Genomic DNA, 17,315 nt, shown 5'->3' with positions numbered 1-17,315 from the left:
TCCTTGCCGATATCTCTCTTTTGCAAAGAGATAGGCATTGGAAAATTCAGGGCTATTACGTGTAGATGAAGCACTAAAAGGAGGCTTTAAAATTTTCATTCTAGTGTCTTTCGTTTGGGAGAAAAATGTAAAAGTACAATGCAGCTTTTCCTTGCCGATATCTCTCTTTTGCAAAGAGATAGGCATTGGAAAATTCAGGGCTATAACGTGTAGATGAAGCACAAACAGGAGGCTTTAAAATTTTCATTCTAGTGTCTTTCGTTTGGGAGAAAAATGCAAAAGTACAATGCAGCTTTTCCTTGCCGATATCTCTCTTTTGCAAAGAGATAGGCATTGGAAAATTCAGGGCTATAACGTGTAGATGAAGCACTAACAGGAGGCTTTAAAATTTTCATTCTAGTGTCTTTCGTTTGGGAGAAAAATGCAAAGGTACAATACAGCTTTTCCTTGCCGATATCTCTCTTTTGCAAAGAGCTAGGCATTGGAAAATTCAGGGCTATAACGTGTAGATGAAGCACTAACAGTAGACTTTAAAATTTTCATTCTAGTGTCTTTCGTTTGGGAGAAAACTGCAAAGGTACAATACAGCTTTTCCTTGCCAATATCTCTCTTTTGCAAAGAGCTAGGCATTGGAAAATTCAGGGCTATAACGTGTAGATGAAGCACTAACAGGAGGCTTTAAAATTTTCATTCTAGTGTCTTTCGTTTGGGAGAAAAATGCAAAGGTACAATACAGTTTTTCCTTGCCGATATCTCTCTTTTGCAAAGAGATAGGCATTGGAAAATTCAGGGCTATAACGTTTAGATGAAGCACTAACAGGAGGCTTTACAATTTTCATTCTAGTGTCTTTCGTTTGGGAGAAAAATGCAAAGGTACAATACAGCTTTTCCTTGCCGATATCTCTCTTTTGCAAAGAGATAGGCATTTGAAAATTCAGGGCTATAACGTGTAGATGAAGCACTAACAGGAGGCTTTAAAATTTTCATTCTAGTGTCCTTCGTTTGGGAGAAAAATGCAAAGGTACATTACAGCTTTTCCTTGCCGATATCTCTCTTTTGCAAAGAGATAGGCATTGGAAAATTCAGGGCTATAACGTGTAGATGAAGCACTAACAGGAGGCTTTAAAATTTTCATTCTAGTGTCTTTCGTTTGGGAGAAAAATGCAAAGGTACAATACAGCTTTTCCTTGCCAATATCTCTCTTTTGCAAAGAGCTAGGCATTGGAAAATTCAGGGCTATAACGTGTAGATGAAGCACTAACAGGAGGCTTTAAAATTTTCATTCTAGTGTCTTTCGTTTGGGAGAAAAATGCAAAAGTACAATGCTGCTTTTCCTTGCCGATATCTCTCTTTTGCAAAGAGATAGGCATTGGAAAATTCAGGGCTATAACGTGTAGATGAAGCACTAACAGGAGGCTTTAAAATTTTCATTCTAGTGTCTTTCGTTTGGGAGAAAAATGCAAAGGTACAATACAGTTTTTCCTTGCCGATATCTCTCTTTTGCAAAGAGATAGGCATTGGAAAATTCAGGGCTATAACGTTTAGATGAAGCACTAACAGGAGGCTTTACAATTTTCATTCTAGTGTCTTTCGTTTGGGAGAAAAATGCAAAGGTACAATACAGCTTTTCCTTGCCGATATCTCTCTTTTGCAAAGAGATAGGCATTTGAAAATTCAGGGCTATAACGTGTAGATGAAGCACTAACAGGAGGCTTTAAAATTTTCATTCTAGTGTCCTTCGTTTGGGAGAAAAATGCAAAGGTACATTACAGCTTTTCCTTGCCGATATCTCTCTTTTGCAAAGAGATAGGCATTGGAAAATTCAGGGCTATAACGTGTAGATGAAGCACTAACAGGAGGCTTTAAAATTTTCATTCTAGTGTCTTTCGTTTGGGAGAAAAATGCAAAGGTACAATACAGCTTTTCCTTGCCAATATCTCTCTTTTGCAAAGAGCTAGGCATTGGAAAATTCAGGGCTATAACGTGTAGATGAAGCACTAACAGGAGGCTTTAAAATTTTCATTCTAGTGTCTTTCGTTTGGGAGAAAAATGCAAAAGTACAATGCTGCTTTTCCTTGCCGATATCTCTCTTTTGCAAAGAGATAGGCATTGGAAAATTCAGGGCTATAACGTGTAGATGAAGCACTAACAGGAGGCTTTAAAATTTTCATTCTAGTGTCTTTCGTTTGGGAGAAAAATGCAAAAGTACAATGCTGCTTTTCCTTGCCGATATCTCTCTTTTGCAAAGAGATAGGCATTGGAAAATGCAGGGCTATAACATGTAGATGAAGCACTAACAGGAGGCTTTAAAATTTTCATTCTAGTGTCTTTCGTTTGGGAGAAAAATGCAAAAGTACAATGCTGCTTTTCCTTGCCGATATCTCTCTTTTGCAAAGAGATAGGCATTGGAAAATGCAGGGCTATAACGTGCAGATGAAGCACTAACAGGAGGCTTTAAAATTTTCATTCTAGTGTCTTTCGTTTGGGAGAAAAATGCAAAGGTACAATACAGCTTTTCCTTGCCAATATCTCTCTTTTGCAAAGAGCTAGGCATTGGAAAATGCAGGGCTATAACGTGTAGATGAAGCACTAACAGGAGGCTTTACAATTTTCATTCTAGTGTCTTTCGTTTGGGAGAAAAATGCAAAGGTACAATGCTGCTTTTCCTTGCCGTTATCTCTCTTTTGCAAAGAGATAGGCATTGGAAAATGCAGGGCTATAACGTGTAGATGAAGCACTAACAGGAGGCTTTTAAATTTTCATTCTAGTGTCCTTCGTTTGGGAGAAAAATGCAAAGGTACAATACAGTTTTTCCTTGCCGATATCTCTCTTTTGAAAAGAGATAGGCATTGGAAAATTCAGGGCTATAACGTGTAGATGAAGCACTAACAGGAGGCTTTAAAATTTTCATTCTAGTATCTTTCGTTTGGGAGAAAAATGCAAAGGTACAATACAGCTTTTCCTTACCAATATCTCTCTTTTGCAAAGAGCTAGGCATTGGAAAATTCAGGGCTATAACGTGTAGATGAAGCACTAACAGGAGGCTTTAAAATTTTCATTCTAGTGTCTTTCGTTTGGGAGAAAAATGCAAAAGTACAATACAGCTTTTCCTTGCCGATATCTCTCTTTTGCAAAGAGATAGGCATTGGAAAATGCAGGGCTATAACGTGTAGATGAAGCACTAACAGTAGGCTTTAAAAATTTCATTCTAGTGTCTTTCGTTTGGGAGAAAAATGCAAAGGTACAATACAGCTTTTCCTTGCCGATATCTCTCTTTTGCAAAGAGATAGGCATTGGAAAATGGAGGGCTATAACGTGTAGATGAAGCACTAACAGTAGGCTTTAAAAATTTCATTCTAGTGTCTTTCGTTTGGGAGAAAAATGCAAAGGTACAATACAGCTTTTCCTTGCCGATATCTCTCTTTTGCAAAGAGATAGGCATTGGAAAATTCAGGGCTATAACGTGTAGATGAAGCACTAACAGGAGGCTTTAAATTTTTCATTCTAGTGTCTTTCGTTTGTGAGAAAAATGCAAAGGTACAATACAGTTTTTCCTTGCCGATATCTCTCTTTTGCAAAGAGATAGGCATTGGAAAATTCAGGGCTATAACGTGTAGATGAAGCACTAACAGGAGGCTTTAAAATTTTCATTCTAGTGTCTTTCGTTTGGGAGAAAAATGCAAAGGTACAATACAGCATTTCCTTGCCGATATCTCTCTTTTGCAAAGAGATAGGCATTGGAAAATTCAGGGCTATTACGTGTAGATGAAGCACTAAAAGGAGGCTTTAAAATTTTCATTCTAGTGTCTTTCGTTTGGGAGAAAAATGTAAAAGTACAATGCAGCTTTTCCTTGCCGATATCTCTCTTTTGCAAAGAGATAGGCATTGGAAAATTCAGGGCTATAACGTGTAGATGAAGCACAAACAGGAGGCTTTAAAATTTTCATTCTAGTGTCTTTCGTTTGGGAGAAAAATGCAAAAGTACAATGCAGCTTTTCCTTGCCGATATCTCTCTTTTGCAAAGAGATAGGCATTGGAAAATTCAGGGCTATAACGTGTATATGAAGCACTAACAGGAGGCTTTAAAATTTTCATTCTAGTGTCTTTCGTTTGGGAGAAAAATGCAAAGGTACAATACAGCTTTTCCTTGCCGATATCTCTCTTTTGCTAAGAGATAGGCATTGGAAAATTCAGGGCTATAACGTGTAGATGAAGCACTAAAAGGAGGCTTTAAAATTTTCATTCTAGTGTCCTTCGTTTGGGAGAAAAATGCAAAGGTACAATACAGCTTTTCCTTGCCGATATCTCTCTTTTGCAAAGAGATAGGCATTGGAAAATTCAGGGCTATAACGTGTAGATGAAGCACTAACAGGAGGCTTTAAAATTTTCATTCTAGTGTCTTTCGTTTGGGAGAAAAATGCAAAGGTACAATACAGCATTTCCTTGCCGATATCTCTCTTTTGCAAAGAGATAGGCATTGGAAAATTCAGGGGTATTACGTGTAGATGAAGCACTAAAAGGAGGCTTTAAAATTTTCATTCTAGTGTCTTTCGTTTGGGAGAAAAATGTAAAAGTACAATGCAGCTTTTCCTTGCCGATATCTCTCTTTTGCAAAGAGATATGCATTGGAAAATTCAGGGCTATAACGTGTAGATGAAGCACTAACAGGAGGCTTTAAAATTTTCATTCTAGTGTCTTTCGTTTGGGAGAAAAATGTAAAAGTACAATGCAGCTTTTCCTTGCCGATATCTCTCTTTTGCAAAGAGATAGGCATTGGAAAATTCAGGGCTATAACGTGTAGATGAAGCACTAACAGGAGGCTTTAAAATTTTCATTCTAGTGTCTTTCGTTTGGGAGAAAAATGCAAAGGTACAATACAGCTTTTCCTTGCCGATATCTCTCTTTTGCTAAGAGATAGGCATTGGAAAATTCAGGGCTATAACGTGTAGATGAAGCACTAAAAGGAGGCTTTAAAATTTTCATTCTAGTGTCCTTCGTTTGGGAGAAAAATGCAAAGGTACAATACAGCTTTTCCTTGCCGATATCTCTCTTTTGCAAAGAGATAGGCATTGGAAAATTCAGGGCTATAACGTGTAGATGAAGCACTAACAGGAGGCTTTAAAATTTTCATTCTAGTGTCCTTCGTTTGGGAGAAAAATGCAAAGGTACAATACAGCTTTTCCTTGCCAATATCTCTCTTTTGCAAAGAGCTAGGCATTGGAAAATTCAGGGCTATAACGTGTAGATGAAGCACTAACAGGAGGCTTTAAAATTTTCATTCTAGTGTCTTTCGTTTGGGAGAAAAATGCAAAGGTACAATACAGCATTTCCTTGCCGATATCTCTCTTTTGCAAAGAGATAGGCATTGGAAAATTCAGGGCTATTACGTGTAGATGAAGCACTAAAAGGAGGCTTTAAAATTTTCATTCTAGTGTCTTTCGTTTGGGAGAAAAATGTAAAAGTACAATGCAGCTTTTCCTTGCCGATATCTCTCTTTTGCAAAGAGATAGGCATTGGAAAATTCAGGGCTATAACGTGTAGATGAAGCACTAACAGGAGGCTTTAAAATTTTCATTCTAGTGTCTTTCGTTTGGGAGAAAAATGTAAAAGTACAATGCAGCTTTTCCTTGCCGATATCTCTCTTTTGCAAAGAGATAGGCATTGGAAAATTCAGGGCTATAACGTGTATATGAAGCACTAACAGGAGGCTTTAAAATTTTCATTCTAGTGTCTTTCGTTTGGGAGAAAAATGCAAAGGTACAATACAGCTTTTCCTTGCCGATATCTCTCTTTTGCTAAGAGATAGGCATTGGAAAATTCAGGGCTATAACGTGTAGATGAAGCACTAAAAGGAGGCTTTAAAATTTTCATTCTAGTGTCCTTCGTTTGGGAGAAAAATGCAAAGGTACAATACAGCTTTTCCTTGCCGATATCTCTCTTTTGCAAAGAAATAGGCATTGGAAAATTCAGGGCTATAACGTGTAGATGAAGCACTAACAGGAGGTTTTAAAATTTTCATTCTAGTGTCTTTCGTTTGGGAGAAAAATGCAAAGGTACAATACAGCTTTTCCTTGCCGATATCTCTCTTTTGCAAAGAGCTAGGCATTGGAAAATTCAGGGCTATAACGTGTAGATGAAGCACTAACAGTAGACTTTAAAATTTTCATTCTAGTGTCTTTCGTTTGGGAGAAAAATGCAAAGGTACAATACAGCTTTTCCTTGCCAATATCTCTCTTTTGCAAAGAGCTAGGCATTGGAAAATTCAGGGCTATAACGTGTAGATAAAGCACTAACAGGAGGCTTTAAAATTTTCATTCTAGTGTCTTTCGTTTGGGAGAAAAATGCAAAAGTACAATGCTGCTTTTCCTTGCCGATATCTCTCTTTTGCAAAGAGATAGGCATTGGAAAATTCAGGGCTATAACGTGTAGATGAAGCACTAACAGGAGGCTTTAAAATTTTCATTCTAGTGTCCTTCGTTTGGGAGAAAAATGCAAAGGTACAATACAGCTTTTCCTTGCCAATATCTCTCTTTTGCAAAGAGCTAGGCATTGGAAAATTCAGGGCTATAACGTGTAGATGAAGCACTAACAGGAGGCTTTAAAATTTTCATTCTAGTGTCTTTCGTTTGGGAGAAAAATGCAAAGGTACAATACAGCATTTCCTTGCCGATATCTCTCTTTTGCAAAGAGATAGGCATTGGAAAATTCAGGGCTATTACGTGTAGATGAAGCACTAAAAGGAGGCTTTAAAATTTTCATTCTAGTGTCTTTCGTTTGGGAGAAAAATGTAAAAGTACAATGCAGCTTTTCCTTGCCGATATCTCTCTTTTGCAAAGAGATAGGCATTGGAAAATTCAGGGCTATAACGTGTAGATGAAGCACTAACAGGAGGCTTTAAAATTTTCATTCTAGTGTCTTTCGTTTGGGAGAAAAATGTAAAAGTACAATGCAGCTTTTCCTTGCCGATATCTCTCTTTTGCAAAGAGATAGGCATTGGAAAATTCAGGGCTATAACGTGTATATGAAGCACTAACAGGAGGCTTTAAAATTTTCATTCTAGTGTCTTTCGTTTGGGAGAAAAATGCAAAGGTACAATACAGCTTTTCCTTGCCGATATCTCTCTTTTGCTAAGAGATAGGCATTGGAAAATTCAGGGCTATAACATGTAGATGAAGCACTAAAAGGAGGCTTTAAAATTTTCATTCTAGTGTCCTTCGTTTGGGAGAAAAATGCAAAGGTACAATACAGCTTTTCCTTGCCGATATCTCTCTTTTGCAAAGAGATAGGCATTGGAAAATTCAGGGCTATAACGTGTAGATGAAGCACTAATAGGAGGCTTTAAAATTTTCATTCTAGTGTCCTTCGTTTGGGAGAAAAATGCAAAGGTACAATACAGCTTTTCCTTGCCGATATCTCTCTTTTGCAAAGAAATAGGCATTGGAAAATTCAGGGCTATAACGTGTAGATGAAGCACTAACAGGAGGCTTTAAAATTTTCATTCTAGTGTCTTTCGTTTGGGAGAAAAATGCAAAGGTACAATACAGCTTTTCCTTGCCGATATCTCTCTTTTGCAAAGAGCTAGGCATTGGAAAATTCAGGGCTATAACGTGTAGATGAAGCACTAACAGTAGACTTTAAAATTTTCATTCTAGTGTCTTTCGTTTGGGAGAAAAATGCAAAGGTACAATACAGCTTTTCCTTGCCAATATCTCTCTTTTGCAATGAGCTAGGCATTGGAAAATTCAGGGCTATAACGTGTAGATAAAGCACTAACAGGAGGCTTTAAAATTTTCATTCTAGTGTCTTTCGTTTGGGAGAAAAATGCAAAAGTACAATGCTGCTTTTCCTTGCCGATATCTCTCTTTTGCAAAGAGATAGGCATTGGAAAATTCAGGGCTATAACGTGTAGATGAAGCACTAACAGGAGGCTTTAAAATTTTCATTCTAGTGTCCTTCGTTTGGGAGAAAAATGCAAAGGTACAATACAGCTTTTCCTTGCCAATATCTCTCTTTTGCAAAGAGCTAGGCATTGGAAAATTCAGGGCTATAACGTGTAGATGAAGCACTAACAGGAGGCTTTAAAATTTTCATTCTAGTGTCTTTCGTTTGGGAGAAAAATGCAAAGGTACAATACAGCATTTCCTTGCCGATATCTCTCTTTTGCAAAGAGATAGGCATTGGAAAATGCAGGGCTATAACGTGTAGATGAAGCACTAACAGGAGGCTTTTAAATTTTCATTCTAGTGTCCTTCGTTTGGGAGAAAAATGCAAAGGTACAATACAGTTTTTCCTTGCCGATATCTCTCTTTTGAAAAGAGATAGGCATTGGAAAATTCAGGGCTATAACGTGTAGATGAAGCACTAACAGGAGGCTTTAAAATTTTCATTCTAGTGTCTTTCGTTTGGGAGAAAAATGCAAAGGTACAATACAGCTTTTCCTTGCCAATATCTCTCTTTTGCAAAGAGCTAGGCATTGGAAAATTCAGGGCTATAACGTGTATATGAAGCACTAACAGGAGGCTTTAAAATTTTCATTCTAGTGTCTTTCGTTTGGGAGAAAAATGCAAAAGTACAATGCAGCTTTTCCTTGCCGATATCTCTCTTTTGCAAAGAGATAGGCATTGGAAAATGCAGGGCTATAACGTGTAGATGAAGCACTAACAGTAGGCTTTAAAAATTTCATTCTAGTGTCTTTCGTTTGGGAGAAAAATGCAAAAGTACAATGCAGCTTTTCCTTGCCGATATCTCTCTTTTGCAAAGAGATAGGCATTGGAAAATTCAGGGCTATAACGTGTAGATGAAGCACTAATAGGAGGCTTTAAAATTTTCATTCTAATGTCCTTCGTTTGGGAGAAAAATGCAAAGGTACAATACAGCTTTTCCTTGCCGATATCTCTCTTTTGCAAAGAGATAGGCATTGGAAAATTCAGGGCTATAACATGTAGATGAAGCACTAACAGGAGGCTTTAAAATTTTCATTCTAGTGTCTTTCGTTTGGGAGAAAAATGCAAAGGTACAATACAGCTTTTCCTTGCCGATATCTCTCTTTTGCAAAGAGATAGGCATTGGAAAATTCAGGGCTATAACGTGTAGATGAAGCACTAACAGGAGGCTTTAAAATTTTCATTCTAGTGTCCTTCGTTTGGGAGAAAAATGCAAAGGTACAATACAGCTTTTCCTTGCCGATATCTCTCTTTTGCAAAGAGATAGGCATTGGACAAATTCAGGGCTATAACGTGTAGATGAAGCACTAACAGGAGGCTTTAAAATTTTCATTCTAGTGTCTTTCGTTTGGGAGAAAAATGCAAAGGTACAATACAGCTTTTCCTTGCCGATATCTCTCTTTTGCAAAGAGCTAGGCATTGGAAAATTCAGGGCTATAACGTGTAAATGAAGCACTAACAGGAGGCTTTAAAATTTTCATTCTAGTGTCTTTCGTTTGGGAGAAAAATGCAAAGGTACAATACAGCTTTTCCTTGCCAATATCTCTCTTTTGCAAAGAGCTAGGCATTGGAAAATTCAGGGCTATAACGTGTAGATGAAGCACTAACAGGAGGCTTTAAAATTTTCATTCTAGTGTCTTTCGTTTGGGAGAAAAATGCAAAGGTACAATACAGTTTTTCCTTGCCGATATCTCTCTTTTGCAAAGAGATAGGCATTGGAAAATTCAGGGCTATAACGTGTAGATGAAGCACTAACAGGAGGCTTTAAAATTTTCATTCTAGTGTCCTTCGTTTGGGAGAAAAATGCAAAGGTACAATACAGCTTTTCCTTGCCAATATCTCTCTTTTGCAAAGAGCTAGGCATTGGAAAATTCAGGGCTATACCGTGTAGATGAAGCACTAACAGGAGGCTTTTACATTTTCATTCTAGTGTCCTTCGTTTGGGAGAAAAATGCAAAGGTACAATACAGCTTTTCCTTGCCGATATCTCTCTTTTGCAAAGAGCTAGGCATTGGAAAATTCAGGGCTATAACGTGTAGATGAAGCACTAACAGGAGGCTTTAAAATTTTCATTCTAGTGTCTTTCGTTTGGGAGAAAAATGCAAAGGTACAATACAGTTTTTCCTTTGCGATATCTCTCTTTTGCAAAGAGATAGGCATTGGAAAATTCAGGGCTATAACGTGTAGATGAAGCACTAACAGGAGGCTTTAAAATTTTCATTCTAGTGTCCTTCGTTTGGGAGAAAAATGCAAAGGTACAATACAGCTTTTCCTTGCCAATATCTCTCTTTTGCAAAGAGCTAGGCATTGGAAAATTCAGGGCTATACCGTGTAGATGAAGCACTAACAGGAGGCTTTTACATTTTCATTCTAGTGTCCTTCGTTTGGGAGAAAAATGCAAAGGTACAATACAGCTTTTCCTTGCCGATATCTCTCTTTTGCAAAGAGATAGGCATTGGAAAATTCAGGGCTATAACGTGTAGATGAAGCACTAACAGGAGGCTTTAAAATTTTCATTCTAGTGTCTTTCGTTTGGGAGAAAAATGCAAAGGTACAATACAGCTTTTCCTTGCCGATATCTCTCTTTTGCAAAGAGATAGGCATTTGAAAATTCAGGGCTATAACGTATAGATGAAGCACTAACAGGAGGCTTTAAAATTTTCATTCTAGTGTCCTTCGTTTGGGAGAAAAATGCAAAGGTACAATACAGCTTTTCCTTGCCGATATCTCTCTTTTGCAAAGAGATAGGCATTGGAAAATTCAGGGCTATAACGTGTAGATGAAGCACTAATAGGAGGCTTTAAAATTTTCATTCTAGTGTCCTTCGTTTGGGAGAAAAATGCAAAGGTACAATACAGCTTTTCCTTGCCGATATCTCTCTTTTGCAAAGAGATAGGCATTGGAAAATTCAGGGCTATAACGTGTAGATGAAGCACTAACAGGAGGCTTTAAAATTTTCATTCTAGTGTCTTTCGTTTGGGAGAAAAATGCAAAGGTACAATACAGCTTTTCCTTGCCGATATCTCTCTTTTGCAAAGAGCTAGGCATTGGAAAATTCAGGGCTATAACGTGTAGATGAAGCACTAATAGGAGGCTTTAAAATTTTCATTCTAATGTCCTTCGTTTGGGAGAAAAATGCAAAGGTACAATACAGCTTTTCCTTGTCGATATCTCTCTTTTGCAAAGAGATAGGCATTGGAAAATTCAGGGCTATAACGTGTATATGAAGCACTAACAGGAGGCTTTAAAATTTTCATTCTAGTGTCTTTCGTTTGGGAGAAAAATGCAAAGGTACAATACAGCTTTTCCTTGCCGATATCTCTCTTTTGCAAAGAGCTAGGCATTGGAAAATTCAGGGCTATAACGTGTAGATGAAGCTCTAACAGTAGACTTTAAAATTTTCATTCTAGTGTCTTTCGTTTGGGAGAAAAATGCAAAGGTACAATACAGCTTTTCCTTGCCAATATCTCTCTTTTGCAAAGAGCTAGGCATTGGAAAATTCAGGGCTATAACGTGTAGATGAAGCACTAACAGGAGGCTTTAAAATTTTCATTCTAGTGTCTTTCGTTTGGGAGAAAAATGCAAAGGTACAATACAGCTTTTCCTTGCCGATATCTCTCTTTTGCAAAGAGATAGGCATTGGAAAATTCAGGGCTATAACGTGTAGATGAAGCACTAACAGGAGGCTTTAAAATTTTCATTCTAGTGTCTTTCGTTTGGGAGAAAAATCAGCTTGAATGCTTCAGGGGCTGGGGCATAGCCAACATGAGCCCCACACCGAAGGAGGGTGGAGGTGTTTAATGCAAACTAGGGGTCAGACAAGCGCCGCAAAAGGCCACCATGCCCTGCACGCACCTTTTCTGTTTTCATATGCAGACGAGGGTTGAAGCCAACTTTGACCCACTGCTTGGATGACATCACCATATGCAAATCCATCTGCGGCAGGCCTTCCCCCAGGAATGCTTGCACTAGTTGTTGCATTTGGTTTGTTGTTTGGGGGTGCTTCAGTATTAGGCAGCCTTCTGCCCTCCCATGTTCATCTGAAAATATGTGTTCTCCCTGCAGTTGTTGTCCCCAGATGAGAGTTCCCTTGTGCTGCCTCAGTTGAATCTCCTTAACTTGACAGAGATGTGCCTGAGCAGCGGCCCTCCCCAGCTCTATCCCAAATCATACTTATTTTGCATAGGAGATACCATGGTCATGAAGATTATTCTCCCAGGGTGAGGTTCATTCATTGCATTCTGGGTATGCTGACCCCTGTGATTTCCCCAAATGTGGGAAACTCGACTGCTTTATTTGTGGTAGTGGGGGACTGTGTTTGTGTTTTCCTCTGGTCAGCTCTGGTAAAAGTCAGATTTCTTTGTTTCAGAGCCTTGTTCTTCTTTTGAGAGTTCCCTTGTGCTAGTTCTTCAGAACGAACAAATCTTTTGCTTTTTACTAAAGATTTCCGTGGAGAGGAGCAAAACTGAGTTTTATCTCAATTTTTGCATGCCCCGTCTTATTGGGGTTTCTTTTATCAGTTTAAAGATAGAACGAGTGTGCTTTAATGTAAGCTCATTTGCGTAGAAATGACAGTAAATGTTTGTTTCTTTTCAAACAGAACTTTCTTGACTATACTAATTGCTTGAAAGATCTGGGAGCACATGGAAAAGAGTACAAACCATGTTTATAGCAAGGGGAAGCCTGGTGAGAAATCTGCTTTCTTTCTTTCAAATTGGGTGCTCACTTTGAGCTGAATGAGGACTGCTGGCATGGCACTCAGGCGACAGGTAGAATCTTGGTCATGCTGTGGTTTCTCTTCAGAACGAACAAATCTTTCGCCTTTTACTAAAGATTTCCGTGGAGAGGAGCAAAACTGAGTTTTATCTCAATTTTTGCATGCCCCATCTTATTGGGGTTTTATTTTATTGGTTTAAAGATAGAACGAGTGTGCTTTAATGTAAGCTCATTTGCATAGAAATGACAGTAAATGTTTGTTTCTTTTCAAACAGAACTTTCTTGACCACACTAATTGTTTGAAAGATCTGGGAGCACATGGAAAAGAGTACAAACCATGTTTATAGCAAGGGGAAGCCTGGTGAGAAATCTGCTTTCTTTCATTCAAATTGGGTGCTCACTTTGAGCTGAATGAGAACTGCTGGCATGGCACTCAGGCGACAGGTGGAATCTTGGTCATGCTCTGGTTTCTCTTCAGAACTAACAAATATTTCGCCTTTTATTAAAGATTTCCGTGGAGAGGAGCAAAACTGAGTTTTATCTCAATTTTTGCATGCCCCATATTATTGGGGTTTCTTTTATCAGTTTAAAGACAGAACGAGTGTGCTTTCTTGTTAGCTTTAATGTAAGTTTATTTGCATAACAATGACAGTAAATGTTTGTTTCTTTTCAAACAGAACTTTCTTGACCATGCTACTTGCTTGAAAGATCTGGGAGCACATGGAAAACAGTACAAACCATGCAGTATCACAAGAGCCTTTATTTGATCTTTCATGAAGATAGAGCAGAATTGAGGACACGTCAACAATTTCTGCCGAAGGTGGTTCATCTTTCCACATGGTGCCTTTGGCCACTGACACCTTCATTGAGTCAAAGTCTCTGGCTGTGGTCAGAACTTTGAAAATTTATGTCACCAGAATGGTTCAGATTAGGAAAACAGAGGCTCTGTTTGTCCTGTATGCTCCCAACATGATTGGGTGTCCTGCTTCCATGCAGACCATTATGCGCTGGATCTGTGGTAAAATTCAGCATGCTCATTCCACGGCAGGATTGCCGTTACTGAATTAGGTGAAGACCCATTCTACTAGAAAGGTGGGTTCATCCTGGGCAGCTGGTCGGGGAGTCTCGGCATTGCAACTTTGCCGAGCAGCTATTTAGTAAACACTTTTGCTAAGTTTTACAAGTTTGATACCTTGGCTGATGATAACCTCAAGTTGGGTCATTCGGTGCTGCAGAGTCGTACGCACTCTCCCACCCGTTCAAGAGCTTTGGTATAACCCCATGGTTCTTAATGTGACCCCAGCATCCTCTAGGTCGTATGAGAAAATAGGATTTTAATACCTACCGGTAAATCCTTTTCTCTTAGTACGTAGAGGATGCTGGGCACCCGTCCCAGTCCATACTGTGTCTGCAGTTATTACTTGTGGTTATACACATGTTGTGTTACGGTTCTGGTCAGCTTTTTGCTGCAATTGTTCATGCCGTTGGCTTGTGTTCTGTTGAATGCCACGTTCTGCGGCATGCTTAAGGTGTGAGCTGGTAAGATGCTCACCTTAGTTTAACAATAAATCCTTTCCTCGAAATGTCCGTCTCCCTGGGCACAGTTCCTATAACTGGAGTCTGGAGGAGGGGCATAGAGGGAGGAGCCAGTTCACACCCTTTGAAAGTCTTAAAGTGCCCATGTCTCTTGCGGATCCCGTCTATACCCCATGGTTCTTAATGTGACCCCAGCATCCTCTACGGACTAAGAGAAAAGGATGCCCTTGTGTACTATCCTGACTTCTCCTCCCGTCTGCTTACTTTGTGCCTTCCAACGCACAATGCGAACTACAGGTGGTGCTGCAGGGCCCACACCCTTTTACTTGCCTTACAGAGCAGCTCTGGAGCTGTTACAGTGCCCAGCTGCTGCAAGAAATCAGCATGAATGCTTCAGGGGATGGGGCATGGCCAACATGAGCCCCACACCAAAGGAGAGTGGGGGTGTTTAATGCGAACTAGGGGTCATCCAAGCACTGCAAAAGGCCGCCATGCCCTGCATGCCCCTTTTCTCTTTTTATATGCAGATGAGGGTTCCAGCCAACTTTGGCCCACTGCTTGGATGACATCACCGTATGCAAATCCGTCTGCTGCAGACCTTCCCCCAGGAATGCTGTTACTAGTTGTTGGATATGGTTTGATATTTGATGGTGCTTCAGTATTAGGCAGCCTTCCGCCATCCCATGTTCATCTGAAAAGATGTGGTCTCCCTGCAGTTGTTGTCCCCAGACGAGAGTTCCCTTGTGCTTCCTCAGTTGAATCTCCTTAACTTGACGGGGGAGGGGCTGCCCGAGCTGCCACCCTCCCCAGCCCTATCCCAACTCATACTTATTTTACATATTAGATCTCTTGATCATGAAGATTGTTCTCACAGGGTGAGGTTCATCCATTATATTTTAAAATAGGAAGGTACAAATTACATATTTGAATTGCATCTATGTGCTGGATTCAAATGTCCCCCCCCCTTCCTTTCTCAATTGTGCCCGTCAGCAGCTATTCTAAGGTTGCTGCCAATGGGTGTGACACATTAATTTCTTCTGTGGGGTACACTGGACTCCACAAGGATTCACATTGGGGTGTAGAGTAGGATCTTGATCTGAGGCACCAACCGGCTCAAAGCTTTTGACTGTTCCCAAGAAGCTCAGTGCATTCTCCTCTATAACCCCGCTTCCATGAACAGGGAGCTCAGTTTGTAGTTGGTGCCTTCAGTAGCAGGCCAATTAACAGGGGCCTGCCTCAGGCAGCCTATTCTTAGCTATTAATTTTGACAAGAAAAGAAGAACTTGTTTTATGAGAATCTACAAGGGCTGCAGCAGGCTAGGTCTAATAGACATCTTTACTGCAGCTTCATCACTCCCAGCGGCGCTATATACTCCCGTGCCCTGGTTGCTGGGTCACTGCAGCGGAGGCTCCGGTTTCATCCTAAGGTCAGTCACACACACACCACCCTTCCGGATCACGAGGCCGCTGATGAAGGGGAGCGAGGCCGTAGGGGGTGGGCCGTGTGCGCACTGCGGTGGACACTGATTACTGGGCAGCCGCTCCACTAGCCACCAGGTACAGTTAAGGAGCACAGGTCTGGGGGTTTTTCTCCTATATTAACCCAATTTTGTACTGCCCGCAGCGCATTGTGATAGGTAATAGGGCCTGATTCAGGTTGGATTGCAATCACAATAAGCGATCCAACTGCAAAAATTGCTAAGAGCATACGCATGTGCCTGCATTTTCTGCGGCACCCCGCAGAGAATGTGATCGCCTCTGCCTGTCAATCGGGGTGGGGAAGGGGGGGAGAGGTGGGTCAGCAACACTCCATTTCCAAGTCAGGGATGGAGCGGTGCGGGGGCAAGGCTTCAAAATGGGGTCTGCAACGGAGGAGACACAGGGGGCGTGGTCACAGCGGCTGTATGACATCACATTCAGCCGCTGTGATCACAAAAATGGTTGCGGCTTCCTGCGCGCACATACAGTCTGCACCAGCAGGAGCCTACACCATTTTTTATGATCACGCTGAACTGCAGTGCGACTGCAATTACAGCATGGTCAAGAAGGGAGGCGTCATGCTGGGTGGCCATGCCCTGTCACTGTGCAGGAGCCAGCACCGCTCACACACTAGTCCCCGGGTGCAGCCCCCAACCCCCGGGACACCCGGAGCAACAAAATGTAGATTCAGGCCACCAGGCCACGCCCCTACCTATGAAACCATGCCTCCTTTTTACCATTGCGCTGCTTATCTGCGCGCACTGCATTACAATCTCCCTCGCCACCTCTCTGTGTGTCACCAGTGATAGTGACACCTCTGCCATGCTTGTAGCAGCTGGTCCTAAGATCTACGCCTCAAACCCTGAGTGTTTGCCCTTGTGACTTGTTGATCATCATAGCGAAGCAGATGCTTACAGAAAACTGCAGGGGCTTAGATTGAAAATAAAAAAATTGATGGGTATAAGGTAGAGAGGAGCGGGTTCGGTTCTCCGAGAACCGAATTCCCCACGAACTCCACGTGGTTTACACTGGTCCGAGGCAGGCTCGGTTGTTCCCGCCTGACTCGGAAAACCTGAACAAGGGAAAATGTCATCATCCCGCTGTCGGATTCTCGCGAGATTCGGATTCCATATAAAGAGCTGCGCGTTGCTGCCATTTTTACTCGTGCATTGAAGAGAGAGCGGAGAGGACGTGGCTATGTTCTCTCAGTGGAAATCTCAATATCAGTGCTCAGTATCAGTGGTTACTTATTGCTGCTCAGTAATACTAGTAGTGTGTCTCTCCTGCTCAGTGTCAGTTCTCAGTAGTATCCTCATCAGTGCTCAGTATCACTGCTCATTGTCTTGTGCTGCATTGTGGTGCTCAGCATACTACAGTACATTACTAATAGTCCAGTGCTGCATCTTGCTGCTCAGTGTCAGTTCTAGTATCCTCATCAGTGCTCACTATCACTGCTCATTGCATTGTGGTGTTCTGTATACTACAATAACATAGTAATATAGTAACATAGTTTTTGAGGTTGAATAGAGGCAAATTGCCCATCGTGTTCAACCTGTTTTAAGTTGTGATGATTCTACATACTTGCTGAATAATGTTTTATGACTAGTTAGCTACTATAACTCATGTTACCCCCGGATTAAC

The 17,315-nt window shown here is 40.7% G+C and overlaps 4 non-coding genes across 4 annotated transcripts; all 4 read left to right on the top strand.

The window, feature by feature from the left end:
* Positions 1–12,112: 12,112 nt before the first annotated feature.
* On the top strand, positions 12,113–12,276 carry LOC134991056 (U1 spliceosomal RNA). The gene has a single exon (XR_010195506.1). It is a non-coding gene; the product is annotated as a U1 spliceosomal RNA (small nuclear RNA).
* Positions 12,277–12,335: 59 nt separating this feature from the next.
* Positions 12,336–12,452, top strand: LOC134991040 (U5 spliceosomal RNA). The gene has a single exon (XR_010195490.1). It is a non-coding gene; the product is annotated as a U5 spliceosomal RNA (small nuclear RNA).
* A 274-nt stretch (positions 12,453–12,726) lies between these two features.
* LOC134991036 (U5 spliceosomal RNA) lies at positions 12,727–12,842 on the top strand. Its single transcript, XR_010195486.1, has one exon. It is a non-coding gene; the product is annotated as a U5 spliceosomal RNA (small nuclear RNA).
* Positions 12,843–13,117: 275 nt separating this feature from the next.
* On the top strand, positions 13,118–13,233 carry LOC134991037 (U5 spliceosomal RNA). The gene has a single exon (XR_010195487.1). It is a non-coding gene; the product is annotated as a U5 spliceosomal RNA (small nuclear RNA).
* The last annotated feature ends 4,082 nt before the right edge of the window (positions 13,234–17,315 follow it).

This window comes from Pseudophryne corroboree, unplaced genomic scaffold (assembly GCF_028390025.1).
Source record: "Pseudophryne corroboree isolate aPseCor3 unplaced genomic scaffold, aPseCor3.hap2 scaffold_1198, whole genome shotgun sequence".
In the NCBI taxonomy this organism is placed as follows: domain Eukaryota; kingdom Metazoa; phylum Chordata; class Amphibia; order Anura; family Myobatrachidae; genus Pseudophryne; species Pseudophryne corroboree.
The sequence above is the reverse complement of the archived record's forward strand: the minus strand, read 5'-3'. Positions and strand labels throughout refer to the sequence as shown.